Source organism: Ranitomeya variabilis, chromosome 7, assembly GCF_051348905.1.
Source record: "Ranitomeya variabilis isolate aRanVar5 chromosome 7, aRanVar5.hap1, whole genome shotgun sequence".
Classification (NCBI taxonomy): Eukaryota; Metazoa; Chordata; class Amphibia; order Anura; family Dendrobatidae; genus Ranitomeya; species Ranitomeya variabilis.
The window spans coordinates 52908692-52925961 of NC_135238.1; positions in this window are offsets into that span (position 1 = coordinate 52908692).

Here is a 17270-nt window from a genome sequence, read left to right on the forward strand (position 1 = left end):
TCCAGCCTGCGGGCTAGCTGTCGGGCCTCGGCTGCAGCCACACATTCCTCAGACAGCGGCAGAGGGGGTCGGCCCATCGGTGACTCTGTGAGGGTCAGACCCCGCAGCGTCGGCGTTTCTGGGGCTATGTCAGGTTGCGCAGCCTCAGGCCGGACCGGGTCAGCCCCGCGTGGTGTTCCTGGTGTCGCCATCTTGGCCTTTTCTCCAATGTCTTCTTCCCGCGGTCTCTTTCGTGGGCGGCCCCGTCCCCATGGTCTCCACCCTCCAACCAGGATCAGGAGGCGGACCTCGGCTGTTGACGGGCACGTCCTCAGGACACAGAAATACTTAGACTGGGCGGCCATCGCTGTTCGCACTCTCCAGCTTGTCTACGCCTACTTCACGCCCCTTCTCTCTTCAGCGCTGCAATGGCGGCGGATTTTGGCGGTAAATGGCGCAACACAGTCTTCGTAATAAAGCACAGTCAAAGCACAACAAATTATAGTTCCAAGGCACACATGACCTGATTCTTCAGGCTTAAGTAGATCCTGTTCGTGACGCCAAGTTGGAGCGCCCCCACACCGCCGCAGGGCCGAGGGGTACCCGGAGCCGGGCCTCTGGGTCTCAGTCCTGGGGTTGTCACGGTGGCTAGACCCGGTCCGTGGCCCTGTCTGTCAGTGGGGGACGTCCGGTGCAATAAGTGGTGTTGTAACGGAGCAGTTGTGAGGTGCAGGTCGCGGTAAATAACGAGGACACCAGGTTGCAGTCTCTTTACCTCTTTACTGAAGATCTCTGAGTCCTCAATCCAGAATACGGCTCACCAGGCTACGCAAGTCCGGCCGGTCCAATGACACTTCCAGAGTTCTCTTCACAGGAGGAAATCTGTGCCTTCCCCCTAGCGCTATGTGTTGTAGTCCTTCCCTGCTGTGCTTACGGAAAGTACCCCACAACTGTTGTGTCTGTTTCTGATGTTCCCTCACAACTCGACTAGATGATGTTCTGCTAATCCTCCGTCCCTCCCTGAGGTTCGGGTAGGAACGGCACCCGTTTGACGGGTAGGCCTGGAGTTCTTCCGGGACCCTAGAGACGCCCCTCTCCCACAATTGCCTCCCAAGACTTCATAGGTGATTTGAGTTAGACAGCCCGCCTGAGACTGACTGCCCTGCCGCTGTTTGGAGTATTGCTTGAAGCTGAATGTTATTCTACTCCCTCGGCGTTCCGGCCACCGGTAGTGCGCCTCAGTAGGATGTTGCTTCGGTCTTACAGCACGACTCCTACTGGTATTCTCCTTTTACTGAAAAAACACCAGACAATATCTTAGACCTATGTTGGTACAGCAACTCATATATATTAATGTTATAAGGAGGACAATTGAGTAAAATGCATACCAAAATTCCAAAATTAGCAATGATCTTTATTTGAAAAACAATTATAATAACAACATCTTCATTAAATACATAGGTTACACAATCTGTTTAGTGAATCACACTACAGTGTCAGAACCATGACACACCAAAGGAGCTTATTGGACCTGAACGTGTCCTCATTTCAAAGGGTACTTATTTCTAAATAGGTGGCAATAAGTCCATGTGGACAAGGTATATCATCACCTAAAACTGCAGTAATTTGTACTGTCAAAAAATCGGCATACATGGCACAAATGGCACAGTTGCCTATTGACAGAGACAATCCAACCATTCCCCTAAATGCATAGTTTTTTTAAGAAAAGGTAATTACCCATAGTGAGGTCTTAGGTCTCTGGTCCAGCTCCACACGTGTGTCACGTACCCCAACGCGCGTTTCGCGTGTATCGTTATGTCGCTTCCTCAGGGGGCGTGGTTTAGATGCCGGCTGGTTCAGATTAAATAGGGAGCCGTTCCGGTCACAAGACCGGACGGCAACCAATCACCTTGTGCTTACAGTGCGCACGCGCACCGCGTCATATTGCCATGCCAACTGAAACCCGGAATACCCGCTCCCCTGCAATCATGTGGGCGGACCGGCGCCAGGTCTCGCACCTCATTTACGCAGAGAGAGCAGGTAAACACGGGCCAGAAGGATGATCAGATACGACCCGGTATACGTTGTATATTACAGATGTACGTAAAAATTAAATCAAGCGTGTACTAAGTGTGCTATGAGTGATAAAGTGCATGTGTGCATCCGATAGTGCTTATTTGATGGTCATAATGACCAATATACAAAAGTGCCCAGTGCATTTTAATAAAATATACTACCTTGTATTTATCTTCCATCCTATCCATATAGGAGCACATAATTGTATTAAGATAACATCAACATATCATTTTTTAAAGCTTATACACTACCAATTACGTCAATATTACCATAAATGCACTAAAAAAACAACAACAAACACACACAGGGAAGGATCGTATAAGAGCAGCAGCTATCATGTTTGGTCTAAGTTGGACTCATTTGTAGATGAAATGGATGGTCCCACACATAATTAATACACAGTTTTGGTATCATCTATGGTTACATCCAAAAAGTTTGATTACTTCCATTTTTCTTGTTAGTTCCTTTCTTATTCTTTTTTTCTTTTTTTCCCTTTCTTTAGGTAACCATCTGGCTCCAACTCTCCGCCACAAGAAGGTGGGCATCCATAGACAGCCGCTTAGTCTCGTCTCCCCATCATATCACGAACACGAAACATACAACTAGTAATGGTAATAATAATAAAACAATATTAAAATCACGCCGACTAAACCACTTTTAAAATCTGAGTAGTCATATGACAGAGATATCCAATAGGAGGGGGGGAAATTTTAAGGGAATAGGACTTAGTTAATATTATATTGGTTATAAAGATCCTATGTCATGATCAGTCTAATCCACCGGAAGATTTTCAAAGAAAAGAGGAAAATCCATGATTTTCATTAAGCCCTGCAGGTGCCATGGTGCCAAGGAGAGTTATCCATCGACATTCTTTCTGTGCGAGTAGTTGTTTAATATTACCTCCCCTGATCCCACATTGTACATGTTCGATCCCCCTCACCAGAAGGGATTTGGGATTACATTTATGATATTGTTTATAATGTCGTGGGATAGTTTTTAATTGGGAATAATCATCCTCTGTTTCAGCTGCCATAATATCACGGACATGTTCTCGTGTCCGTGTTCCCAAACGTCTAGATGTTAGACCTATGTATATCTTGGGGCAGCTGCATCTGGCATAATATATGACGTGCGTTGTATTGCAGTTGATATACTGTTTTATTGTGAAATTTTTTTCCCCATCAGTAGATTGAAAATCAACTGCACGGCATACATTCTTGCAAGAGATGCAGCTGCCACAAGGATAACAACCCAAACGACACGTATTTGACCCAAATATACCTCTACTGATGGACGGTACGTAATGACTAGACACCAAGATGTCTTTTAGATTTTTACTTCTTCTTGATGTCATCATTGGGTATCTAGACAAAATTTTAGACAGTGTGGGGTCAGTTTTGAGCACATCCCAATGTCTGACAAGGCATTCTCTCATGGTCGTCCATTCTCCGTTAAATGTTGATATGAACCGAACTACTTCATCTTTGTTATTTTCTTTCTGTCTAGGATATAGTAAGGCATCACGAGGTTGGGATTTAGCTCTCCAATACCCCTTTTTTATACATCGATTACTATAGCCTCTCTCCTTGAATCTTTCACGAAGATCCAAGGATTGCCTCTCAAATTTGGATTCAGAGGAACAGATCCGCCTCATCCTGAGGTGCTGCCCAACCGGGATGGCCCTAATTGTGCTTTGTGGGTGACTAGAACTTGCATGAAGCAATGAGTTGACTGAGGTAGACTTCCTATATACATCAGTCTGCAAATATCCATGTTGGTCAACCTCCACTTTGATGTCAAGGAAGTCAACCCCAGTTTTACTCATATTATATGTGAGCTTGATATTGAACCTGTTGTCATTCAACTGATGCATAAATTTATGCAAGTCCTTTTCAGGCCCTTGCCAAATTATAAATAAATCATCTATGTAACGCAGCCAGCACTGCACATGGTCCGCGGTTGGGCAGCACCTCAGGATGAGGCGGATCTGTTCCTCTGAATCCAAATTTGAGAGGCAATCCTTGGATCTTCGTGAAAGATTCAAGGAGAGAGGCTATAGTAATCGATGTATAAAAAAGGGGTATTGGAGAGCTAAATCCCAACCTCGTGATGCCTTACTATATCCTAGACAGAAAGAAAATAACAAAGATGAAGTAGTTCGGTTCATATCAACATTTAACGGAGAATGGACGACCATGAGAGAATGCCTTGTCAGACATTGGGATGTGCTCAAAACTGACCCCACACTGTCTAAAATTTTGTCTAGATACCCAATGATGACATCAAGAAGAAGTAAAAATCTAAAAGACATCTTGGTGTCTAGTCATTACGTACCGTCCATCAGTAGAGGTATATTTGGGTCAAATACGTGTCGTTTGGGTTGTTATCCTTGTGGCAGCTGCATCTCTTGCAAGAATGTATGCCGTGCAGTTGATTTTCAATCTACTGATGGGGAAAAAAATTTCACAATAAAACAGTATATCAACTGCAATACAACGCACGTCATATATTATGCCAGATGCAGCTGCCCCAAGATATACATAGGTCTAACATCTAGACGTTTGGGAACACGGACACGAGAACATGTCCGTGATATTATGGCAGCTGAAACAGAGGATGATTATTCCCAATTAAAAACTATCCCACGACATTATAAACAATATCATAAATGTAATCCCAAATCCCTTCTGGTGAGGGGGATCGAACATGTACAATGTGGGATCAGGGGAGGTAATATTAAACAACTACTCGCACAGAAAGAATGTCGATGGATAACTCTCCTTGGCACCATGGCACCTGCAGGGCTTAATGAAAATCATGGATTTTCCTCTTTTCTTTGAAAATCTTCCGGTGGATTAGACTGATCATGACATAGGATCTTTATAACCAATATAATATTAACTAAGTCCTATTCCCTTAAAATTTCCCCCCCTCCTATTGGATATCTCTGTCATATGACTACTCAGATTTTAAAAGTGGTTTAGTCGGCGTGATTTTAATATTGTTTTATTATTATTACCATTACTAGTTGTATGTTTCGTGTTCGTGATATGATGGGGAGACGAGACTAAGCGGCTGTCTATGGATGCCCACCTTCTTGTGGCGGAGAGTTGGAGCCAGATGGTTACCTAAAGAAAGGGAAAAAAAGAAAAAAAGAATAAGAAAGGAACTAACAAGAAAAATGGAAGTAATCAAACTTTTTGGATGTAACCATAGATGATACCAAAACTGTGTATTAATTATGTGTGGGACCATCCATTTCATCTACAAATGAGTCCAACTTAGACCAAACATGATAGCTGCTGCTCTTATACGATCCTTCCCTGTGTGTGTTTGTTGTTGTTTTTTTAGTGCATTTATGGTAATATTGACGTAATTGGTAGTGTATAAGCTTTAAAAAATGATATGTTGATGTTATCTTAATACAATTATGTGCTCCTATATGGATAGGATGGAAGATAAATACAAGGTAGTATATTTTATTAAAATGCACTGGGCACTTTTGTATATTGGTCATTATGACCATCAAATAAGCACTATCGGATGCACACATGCACTTTATCACTCATAGCACACTTAGTACACGCTTGATTTAATTTTTACGTACATCTGTAATATACAACGTATACCGGGTCGTATCTGATCATCCTTCTGGCCCGTGTTTACCTGCTCTCTCTGCGTAAATGAGGTGCGAGACCTGGCGCCGGTCCGCCCACATGATTGCAGGGGAGCGGGTATTCCGGGTTTCAGTTGGCATGGCAATATGACGCGGTGCGCGTGCGCACTGTAAGCACAAGGTGATTGGTTGCCGTCCGGTCTTGTGACCGGAACGGCTCCCTATTTAATCTGAACCAGCCGGCATCTAAACCACGCCCCCTGAGGAAGCGACATAACGATACACGCGAAACGCGCGTTGGGGTACGTGACACACGTGTGGAGCTGGACCAGAGACCTAAGACCTCACTATGGGTAATTACCTTTTCTTAAAAAAACTATGCATTTAGGGGAATGGTTGGATTGTCTCTGTCAATAGGCAACTGTGCCATTTGTGCCATGTATGCCAATTTTTTGACAGTACAAATTACTGCAGTTTTAGGTGATGATATACCTTGTCCACATGGACTTATTGCCACCTATTTAGAAATAAGTACCCTTTGAAATGCGGACACGTTCAGGTCCAATAAGCTCCTTTGGTGTGTCATGGTTCTGACACTGTAGTGTGATTCACTAAACAGATTGTGTAACCTATGTATTTAATGAAGATGTTGTTATTATAATTGTTTTTCAAATAAAGATCATTGCTAATTTTGGAATTTTGGTATTCTCCTTTGCGTGATCCCGTTTCTCACTCAGCACAATCTATCTCGCTTCTAATCCTTTCTTGGGTCCCGCCGCTTCCCGGAGCTGGCGCGGACCCGTTACGTTCTTTTCAATGCCAAGCCTCTGTCAGGATCCCACCCCTGACAGAGACCCTACTGTCTCTTCCTCCACAACACCCTCTGCCACCAGGTGTTGCTTCGTCCAATCCAGTCAGCTTTCTGATCTAACTTCCTGCCTGACCCCCAGTTTACCCACTATGGTGGGGAGTGGCCTAATGAATAGCACCCTTAGCTCCCCCCGGAGGCCCAGCTGTGAAATGTATTGGTGTCTGTGATCAGATGAACTCCTTCAGTGCCATCGGACGCACCGTAGCTCCCCATAGTGGCGGAGCCACAGTACTGCAACGACCAGGACTCTGGGGCGCTGCACTGCCCCCTGGTTAAACACAGTACTCCGGGACTGGGAAGAAAACAACAATACAAATTAGCAAAAAGACATACAATTTTGTTGAGTGCAATAACAATAAGCATATTTGAACAGAGCTTCCCTTTATGGGAGGTGAGGACACTTGAACGTTACAAACATGGTTAACATTATAAATTACAGGCTATAAATAACTCCTGTTACCCAATCGGGCATTCTACTTAAGTGCAAGATTGTTGAACAATAATTTAACATTGCCTTTAAGGACTCACACTCTAAATCCACTAAAGACCTTCCTATAATCACATTATAAGGCACTTTAACTTTCTCATTCTCCTTCTTTAACCCCTTAAGCCCCGAGGGTGGTTTGCACGTTAATGACCGGGCCAATTTTTACAATTCTGACCACTGTCCCTTTATGAGGTTATAACTCTGGAACGCTTCAACGGATCTTGGCGATTCTGACATTGTTTTCTCGTGACATATTGTACTTCATGATAGTGGTAAAATTTCTTCGATATAACTTGAGTTTATTTGTGAAAAAAATGAATATTTGGCAAAAATTTAGAAAATTTCGCAATTTTCCAACTTTTAATTTTTATGCCCTTAAATCACAGACATATGTCATGCAAAATACTTAATAAGTAACATTTCCCACATGTCTACTTTACATCAGCACAATTTTGGAACCAAAATTTTTTTTTGTGACGGAGTTATAAGGGTTAAAAGTTGACCAGCAATTTCTCATTTTTACAACACCATTTTTTTTTAGGGACCACATCTCATTTGAAGTCATTTTGACGGGTCTATATGATAGAAAATACCCAAGTGTGACACCATTCTAAAAACTGCACCCCTCAAGGTACTCAAAACCAATTTCAAGAAGTTTATTAACCCTTCAGGTGTTTCACAGGAATTTTTGGAATGTTTAAATAAAAATGAACATTTAACTTTTTTTCACACAAAATTTATTTCAGATCCAATTTGTTTTATTTTACCAAGGGTAACAGGAGAAAATAGACCCCCCAATTTGTTGTACAATTTGTCCTGAGTACGCTGATACCCCATATGTGGGGGTAATCCACTGTTTGGGCGCATGGCAGAGCTCGGAAGGAAAGGAGCGCCATTTGACTTTTCAATGCAAAATTGACTGGAATTGAGATGGGACGCCAAGTTGCATTTGGAGAGCCCCTGATGTGCCTAAACATTGAAACCCCCTACAAGTGACACCATTTTGGAAAGTAGACCCCCTAAGGAACTTATCTAGATGTGTGGTGAGCACTTTGACCCAACAAGTGCTTCACAGAAGTTTATAATGCAGAGCGGTAAAAATAAAAAATCATATTTTTTCACAAAAATGATCTTTTCGCCCCCAATTTTTTATTTTCCCAAGAGTAAGAGAAGAAATTGGACCTCAAAAATTGTTGTGCAATTTGTCCTGAGTACGCTGATACCCCATATGTGGGTGTAAACCATTGTTTGGGCGCAGGGCAGAGCTCGGAAGGGAAGGAGCGCCATTTGACTTTTCAATGCAAAATTGACTGGAATTGAGATGGGACGCCATGTTGCATTTGGAGAGCCCCTGATGTGCTTAAACATTGAAACCCCCCACAAGTGACACCATTTTGGAAAGTAGACCCCCTAAGGAACTTATCTAGATGTGTGGTGAGCACTTTGACCCAACAAGTGCTTCACAGAAGTTTATAATGCAGAGCCGTAAAAATAAAAAAATCATATTTTTTCACAAAAATGATCTTTTCGCCCCTATGTTTTTATTTCCCCAAGGGTAAGAGAAGAAATTAGACCACAAAAGTTGTTGTGCAATTTGTCCTGAGTACGACGATACCCCATATGTGGGGGTAAACCACTGTTTGGGCGCATAGAAGAGCTCGGAAGGGAAGGAGCGCTATTTTACTTTTCAATGCAAAATTGACTGGAATTAAGATGGGATGCCATGTTGCGTTTGCAGAGCCCCTGATGTGCCTAAACATTGAAACCCCCCACAAGTGACACCATTTTGGAAAGTAGACCCCCTAAGGAACTTATCTAGATGTGTGGTGAGCACTTTGACCCAACAAGTGCTTCACAGAAGTTTATAATGCAGAGCCGTAAAAATAAAAATTCTTTTTTTTTTTCACAAAAATGATTTTTAGCCCCCAGTTTTGTATTTTCACAAGGGTATCAGGATAAATTGGACCTCAAAAGTTGTTGTCCAATTTGTCCTGAGTATGCTGATACCCCATATGTGGGGGGGAACCACTGTTTGGGCGCATGACAGAGCTCAGAAGGGAAGGAGCGCCATTTGGAATGCAGACTTAAATGGATTGGTCTGCAGGCGTCACATTGCATTTGCAGAGCCCCTGATGTACCCAAACAGTACAAACCCCCCACAAGTGACCCCATATTGGAAACTAGACCCCCCAAGGAACTTATCTAGATGTGTTGTGAGAACTTTGAACCCCCAAGTGTTTCACTACAGTTTATAACGCAGAGCCGTGAAAATAAAAATTCTTTTTTTTTTTCACAAAAATGATTTTTTAGCCCCCAGTTTTGTATTTTTACAAGGGTATCAGGATAAATTGGACCCCAAAAGTTGTTGTCCAATTTGTCCTGAGTATGCTGATACCCCATATGTGGGGGGGAACCACTGTTTGGGCGCATGACAGAGCTCGGAAGGGAAGGAACGCCATTTGGAATGCAGACTTAAATGGATTGGTCTGCAGGCGTCACGTTGCATTTGCAGAGCCCCTGATGTACCCAAATAGTACAAACCCCCCACAAGTGACCCCATATCGGAAACTAGACCCCCCAAGGAACTTATCTAGATGTGTTGTGAGAACTTTGAACCCCCAAGTGTTTCACTACAGTTTACAACGCAGAGCCGTGAAAATAAAACATCTTTTTTTTCCCACAAAACTTATTTTTTGGCCTCCAGTTTTGTATTTTTCCAAGGGTAGCAGGAGAAATTGGACCCCAAAAGTTGTTGTACAATTTGTCCTGAGTACGCTGATACCCCATATGTGGGGGTAAACCACTGTTTGGGCGCATGGGAGAGCTCGGAAAGGAAGTAGCACCGTTTGACTTTTCAATGCAAAATTGACAGGAATTGAGATGGGACGCCATGTTGCGTTTGGAGAGCCACTGATGTGCCTAAACATTGAAACCCCCCACAAGTGACACCATTTTGGAAAGTAGACCCCCTAAGGAACTTATCTAGATGTGTTTTGAGCGCTTTGACCCACCAAGGGCTTCACAGAAGTTAATAATGCAGAGCCGTAAAAATAAAACAAAAATTTTTTCCCACAAAAATTATTTTTTAGCCCCCAGTTTTGTATTTTCCCGAGGGTAACAGGAGAAATTGGACCCCAAATGTTGTTGTCCAATTTGTCCTGAGTGCGCTGATACCCCATATGTGGGGGGGAACCACCGTTTGGACGCATGGAAGGGCTCGGAAGTGAAGGAGCGCCATTTGGAATGCAGACTTAGATGGAATGGTCTGCAGGCGTCACATTGCGTTTGCAGAGCCCCTAATGTATCTAAACAGTAGAAACCCCCCACAAGTGACACCATGTTGGAAAGTAGACCGCCTAAGGAACTTATCTAGATGTTTGGTGAGCGCTTTGACCCACCAAGGGCTTCACAGAAGTTTATAATGCAGAGCCGTAAAAATAAAAATAAAAATTTTTCCCACATAAAATATTTTTCAGCCCCCGGTTTTGTATTTTCCCGAGGGTAACAGGAGAAATTGGACCCCAAAAGTTGTTGTCCAATTTGTCCTGAGTGCGCTGATACCACATATGTGGGGGGAACCACCGTTTGGATGCATGGGAGGGCTCGGAAGGGAAGGAGCGCCATTTGGAATGCAGACTTAGATGGAATGGTCTGCAGGCGTCACATTGCGTTTGCAGAGCCCCTAATGTACCTAAACAGTAGAAGCCCCACACAAGTGACCCCATTTTGGAAACTAGACCCCCCAAGGAACTTATCTAGATGTGTTGTAAGAACTTTGAACCCCCAAGTGTTTCACTACAGTTTATAACGCAGAGCCGTGAAAATAAAAAATCTTTGTTTTTCCCACAAAAATTATTTTTTAGCCCCCAGTTTTGTATTTTCCCAGGGGTAACAGGAGAAATTGGACCCCAAAGGTTGTTGTCCTATTTGTCCTGAGTACGCTGATACCCCATATGTTGGGGTAAACCCCTGTTTGGGCACACGGGAGAGCTCGGAAGGGAAGGAGCACTGTTTTACTTTTTCAACGCAGAATTGGCTGGAATTGAGATCGGACGCCATGTTGCGTTTGGAGAGCCCCTGATGTGCCGAAACAGTGGAAACCCCCCAATTATAACTGAAACCCTAATCCAAACACACCCCTAACCCTAATCCCAACAGTAACCCTAACCACACCTCTAACCCTGACACACCCCTAACCCTAATCCCAACCCTATTCCCAACCGTAAATGTAATCCAAACCCTAACCCTAACTTTAGCCCCAACCCTAACTGTAGCCTTAACCCTAGCCCCAACCCTAGCCCTAATGGGAAAATGGAAATAAATACTTTTTTTTTATTTTTCCCTAACTAAGGGGGTGATGAAGGGGGGTTTGATTTACTTTTATAGCGGGTTTTTTAGCGGATTTTTATGATTGGCAGCCGTCACACACTGAAAGACGCTTTTTATTGCAAAAAATATTTTTTGCGTTACCATATTTTGAGAGCTATAATTTTTCCATATTTGAGTCCACAGAGTCATGTGAGATCTTGTTTTTTGCGGGACGAGTTGACGTTTTTATTGGTAACATTTTTGGGCACGTCACATTTTTTGATCGCTTTTTATTCCGATTTTTGTGAGGCAGAATGACCAAAAACCAGCTATTCATGAATTTCTTTTGGGGGAGGCGTTTATACCGTTCCGCGTTTGGTAAAATTGATAAAGCAGTTTTATTCTTCGGGTCAGTACGCTTACAGCGATACCGCATTTATCTCATTTTTTTATGTTTTGGCGCTTTTATACGATAAAAACTATTTTATTGAAAAAATAATTATTTTTGCATCGCTTAATTCTCAGGACTATAACTTTTTTATTTTTTTGCTGATCATGCTGTATGGCGGCTCGTTATTTGCGGGACAAGATGACGCTTTCAGCGGTACCATGGTCATTTATATCAGTCTTTTTGATCGCGTGTTATTCCACTTTTTGTTCGGCGGTATGATAATAAACCGTTGTTTTTTGCCTCGTTTTTTTTTTTTTTTTCTTACGGTGTTTACTGAAGGGGTTAACTAGTGGGCCAGTTTTATAGGTCGGGTCGTTACGGACGCGGCGATACTAAATATGTGTACTTTTATTGTTTTTTTTTATATATTTAGATAAAGAAATGTATTTATGGGAATAATATTTATTTTTTTTTTTCATTATTTTGGAATATTTTTTTTTATTTTTTTTTACACATTTGGAAAAATTTTTTTTAACTTTTTTACTTTGCCCCAGGGGGGGACAATACAGATCAGTGATCTGTCAGTTTGCATAGCACTCTGACAGATCACCGATCTGAGAGAAGTGCAGGCTGCTTCACAGTGCCTGCTCTGAGCAGGCGTCTGTGAAGCCACCTCCCTCCCTGCAGGACCCGGATCCGCGGCCATCTTGGATCCGGGTCTGGAGCAGGCAGGGAGGGAGGTAAGACCCTCGCAGCAACGCGATCACATCGCGTTGCTGCGGGGGGCTCAGGGAAGCCCGCAGGGAGCCCCCTCCCTGCGCGATGCTTCCCTGCACCGCCGGCACATCGCGATCATGTTTGATCGCGGTGTGCCGGGGGTTAATGTGCCGGGGGCGGTCCGTGACCGCTCCTGGCACATAGTGCCGGATGTCAGCTGCGATATGCAGCTGACACCCGGCCGCGATCGGCCGCGCTCCCCCCGTGAGCGCGGCCGATCGCCTATGACGTACTATCCCGTCACCAGGAATTAAGTCCCAGGTCACCTTGACGGGATAGTACGTCATACGGGATTAAGGGGTTAAATCTGCAGGACCGCCTGTCCTATCGGCACCAGACCTACTGCCTCTCCTTTCTTTTACAGGACCGCCCCGTTCAGCCAGGGCCTACTGCCTTTTCAACTACTATACACAGTATAGAACATAACATTTCTTTCAGTTTAAGAGCACTGAGTCATCTCTACATGACTCCTATCAGGACTCAGGGTTTACCTTCTATCCTAACTTTCTATTGTCTATCGAACATTAAGCCTTCTCATTATCTTTCTTCCTTTCTTGCATGCTGGACACCACATCTATTTCTACGGGCCCACTGCATCCTTCTTCTATCTTTCACCTTTTACTTCTCAGAGCACATCATCAGTATTCCTTCACATTTAACTAATTAAACACATATAACTCTCTTGTACAAACATTATCATCACTTTTCTCTCATTGACATTATTGCTATTTATCTTAAGCAATTTTACTATTGAAATGCGATAAATGAACATCCCCTTTAAGAGGGGACCAAGTCTCTGTGAGGTAGCGTGTCTTCCCAAGCTACCAGTCCATACTCAGCAAAGGTTCCAGTGCGGTATCTTCGCAAAGAGTCTTTAAGTAAAACCAGTAGGGAGCGCCTTTAATAAGGTGCAACTATTTACAAGAAGTTCGGATCATGCACTGTTCATGATTTCAACAGTTTTTGAATAACATAGAAAAATAGAAAAATAACCAAAAACAATAGGGATCCCGGGTCCATAGAAGGATCCCCCTAAAAGTTTACCCTGAACGGGTTTTAGCAATCATAAAAGGCAATAAAACAGTAACTATTTTACAAGTAACAAAGTACAGTAGAATCTTACTGTGGTGGTCTCCGGTCTGGCATCACCAGGCCAACGGATCGCACTGGTGCGCCAGGAAGCGGTTCCGGTCCCAGCAGTGATAAAATCCCTCGCCGGGACGCCCTTCTCACGGGTAGGTGCACACGTTCCTCCGGAGCACGGCGAGGACGGGCTCCTCGAGATTCCGCGGGGCCGGGCTCTGCTGCTTTCCCCTTGGGATCATCTTCTTCCGGTGTTCCGGCAGCAGCCTGGAGGGCAATGCATCGTTGCACACCTCGCGCCATCCAGCCAGACTCTCCCGCAGCCCTCCTCCATCTGGTGTAAGTCACCGCATCGCCTGGCTCCAGGTCGCGGGGAAATCTTCCGCTGCAGGGCTCCACCTCCTCCCGATCCACGTGGATCTGTAGCGGCTCCCCGATTTCTTGGATAACCCCGCGTCCATACTGAGGGTTAAAGGCCACCACTACACCCCAGTGTGATGGCGGGATCTCCGGGGTGCTAATTAAATCAACCTGCTCTGCAGGCTGGGGCCGGCTCCGCCACGCTGCCATCAGACGCCGTAGATGTTCGGCGTCCGGCATGATCTTCAGGCCCGGCGTCTGTAGCGTACCTTCAGCCACGGCCAGGTGGGAGGGAGCAGGGGACACTGGGGATAAACGGATCTCCGTAGGCTGGCCCAGCCGAGTGAGCACGCGGGCATCAGCCTCCAGCCTGCGGGCTAGCTGTCGGGCCTCGGCTGCAGCCACACACTCCTCAGACAGCGGCAGAGGGGGTCGGCCCATCGGTGACTCTGTGAGGGTCAGACCCCGCAGCGTCGGCGTTTCTGGGGCTATGTCAGGTTGCGCAGCCTCAGGCCGGACCGGGTCAGCCCCGCGTGGTGTTCCTGGTGTCGCCATCTTGGCCTTTTCTCCAATGTCTTCTTCCCGCGGTCTCTTTCGTGGGCGGCCCCGTCCCCATGGTCTCCACCCTCCAACCAGGATCAGGAGGCGGACCTCGGCTGTTGACGGGCACGTCCTCAGGACACAGAAATACTTAGACTGGGCGGCCATCGCTGTTCGCACTCTCCAGCTTGTCTACGCCTACTTCACGCCCCTTCTCTCTTCAGCGCTGCAATGGCGGCGGATTTTGGCGGTAAATGGCGCAACACAGTCTTCGTAATAAAGCACAGTCAAAGCACAACAAATTACAGTTCCAAGGCACACATGACCTGATTCTTCAGGCTTAAGTAGATCCTGTTCGTGACGCCAAGTTGGAGCGCCCCCACACCGCCGCAGGGCCGAGGGGTACCCGGAGCCGGGCCTCTGGGTCTCAGTCCTGGGGTTGTCACGGTGGCTAGACCTGGTCCGTGGCCCTGTCTGTCAGTGGGGGACGTCCGGTGCAATAAGTGGTGTTGTAACGGAGCAGTTGTGAGGTGCAGGTCGCGGTAAATAACGAGGACACCAGGTTGCAGTCTCTTTACCTCTTTACTGAAGATCTCTGAGTCCTCAATCCAGAATACGGCTCACCAGGCTACGCAAGTCCGGCCGGTCCAATGACACTTCCAGAGTTCTCTTCACAGGAGGAAATCTGTGCCTTCCCCCTAGCGCTATGTGTTGTAGTCCTTCCCTGCTGTGCTTACGGAAAGTACCCCACAACTGTTGTGTCTGTTTCTGATGTTCCCTCACAACTCGACTAGATGATGTTCTGCTAATCCTCCGTCCCTCCCTGAGGTTCGGGTAGGAACGGCACCCGTTTGACGGGTAGGCCTGGAGTTCTTCCAGGACCCTAGAGACGCCCCTCTCCCACAATTGCCTCCCAAGACTTCATAGGTGATTTGAGTTAGACAGCCCGCCTGAGACTGACTGCCCTGCCGCTGTTTGGAGTATTGCTTGAAGCTGAATGTTATTCTACTCCCTCGGCGTTCCGGCCACCGGTAGTGCGCCTCAGTAGGATGTTGCTTCGGTCTTACAGCACGACTCCTACTGGTATTCTCCTTTGCGTGATCCCGTTTCTCACTCAGCACAATCTATCTCGCTTCTAATCCTTTCTTGGGTCCCGCCGCTTCCCGGAGCTGGCGCGGACCCGTTACGTTCTTTTCAATGCCAAGCCTCTGTCAGGATCCCACCCCTGACAGAGACCCTACTGTCTCTTCCTCCACAACACCCTCTGCCACCAGGTGTTGCTTCGTCCAATCCAGTCAGCTTTCTGATCTAACTTCCTGCCTGACCCCCAGTTTACCCACTATGGTGGGGAGTGGCCTAATGAATAGCACCCTTAGCTCCCCCCGGAGGCCCAGCTGTGAAATGTATTGGTGTCTGTGATACCTGATCAGATGAACTCCTTCAGTGCCATCGGACGCACCGTAGCTCCCCATAGTGGCGGAGCCACAGTACTGCAACGACCAGGACTCTGGGGCGCTGCACTCCCCCCTGGTTAAACACAGTACTCCGGGACTGGGAAGAAAACAACAATACAAATTAGCAAAAAGACATACAATTTTGTTGAGTGCAATAACAATAAGCATATTTGAACAGAGCTTCCCTTTATGGGAGGTGAGGACACTTGAACGTTACAAACATGGTTAACATTATAAATTACAGGCTATAAATAACTCCTGTTACCCAACCGGGCATTCTACTTAAGTGCAAGATTGTTGAACAATAATTTAACATTGCCTTTAAGGACTCACACTCTAAATCCACTAAAGACCTTCCTATAATCACATTATAAGGCACTTTAACTTTCTCATTCTCCTTCTTTAAATCTGCAGGACCGCCTGTCCTATCGGCACCAGACCTACTGCCTCTCCTTTCTTTTACAGGACCGCCCCGTTCAGCCAGGGCCTACTGCCTTTTCAACTACTATACACAGTATAGAACATAACATTTCTTTCAGTTTAAGAGCACTGAGTCATCTCTACATGACTCCTATCAGGACTCAGGGTTTACCTTCTATCCTAACTTTCTATTGTCTATCGAACATTAAGCCTTCTCATTATCTTTCTTCCTTTCTTGCATGCTGGACACCACATCTATTTCTACGGGCCCACTGCATCCTTCTTCTATCTTTCACCTTTTACTTCTCAGAGCACATCATCAGTATTCCTTCACATTTAACTAATTAAACACATATAACTCTCTTGTACAAACATTATCATCACTTTTCTCTCATTGACATTATTGCTATTTATCTTAAGCAATTTTACTATTGAAATGCGATAAATGAACATCCCCTTTAAGAGGGGACCAAGTCTCTGTGAGGTAGCGTGTCTTCCCAAGCTACCAGTCCATACTCAGCAAAGGTTCCAGTGCGGTATCTTCGCAAAGAGTCTTTAAGTAAAACCAGTAGGGAGCGCCTTTAATAAGGTGTAACTATTTACAAGAAGTTCGGATCATGCACTGTTCATGATTTCAACAGTTTTTGAATAACATAGAAAAATAGAAAAATAACCAAAAACAATAGGGATCCCGGGTCCATAGAAGGATCCCCCTAAAAGTTTACCCTGAACGGGTTTTAGCAATCATAAAAGGCAATAAAACAGTAACTATTTTACAAGTAACAAAGTACAGTAGAATCTTACTGTGGTGGTCTCCGGTCTGGCATCACCAGGCCAACGGATCGCACTGGTGCGCCAGGAAGCGGTTCCGGTCCCAGCAGTGATAAAATCCCTCGCCGGGACGCCCT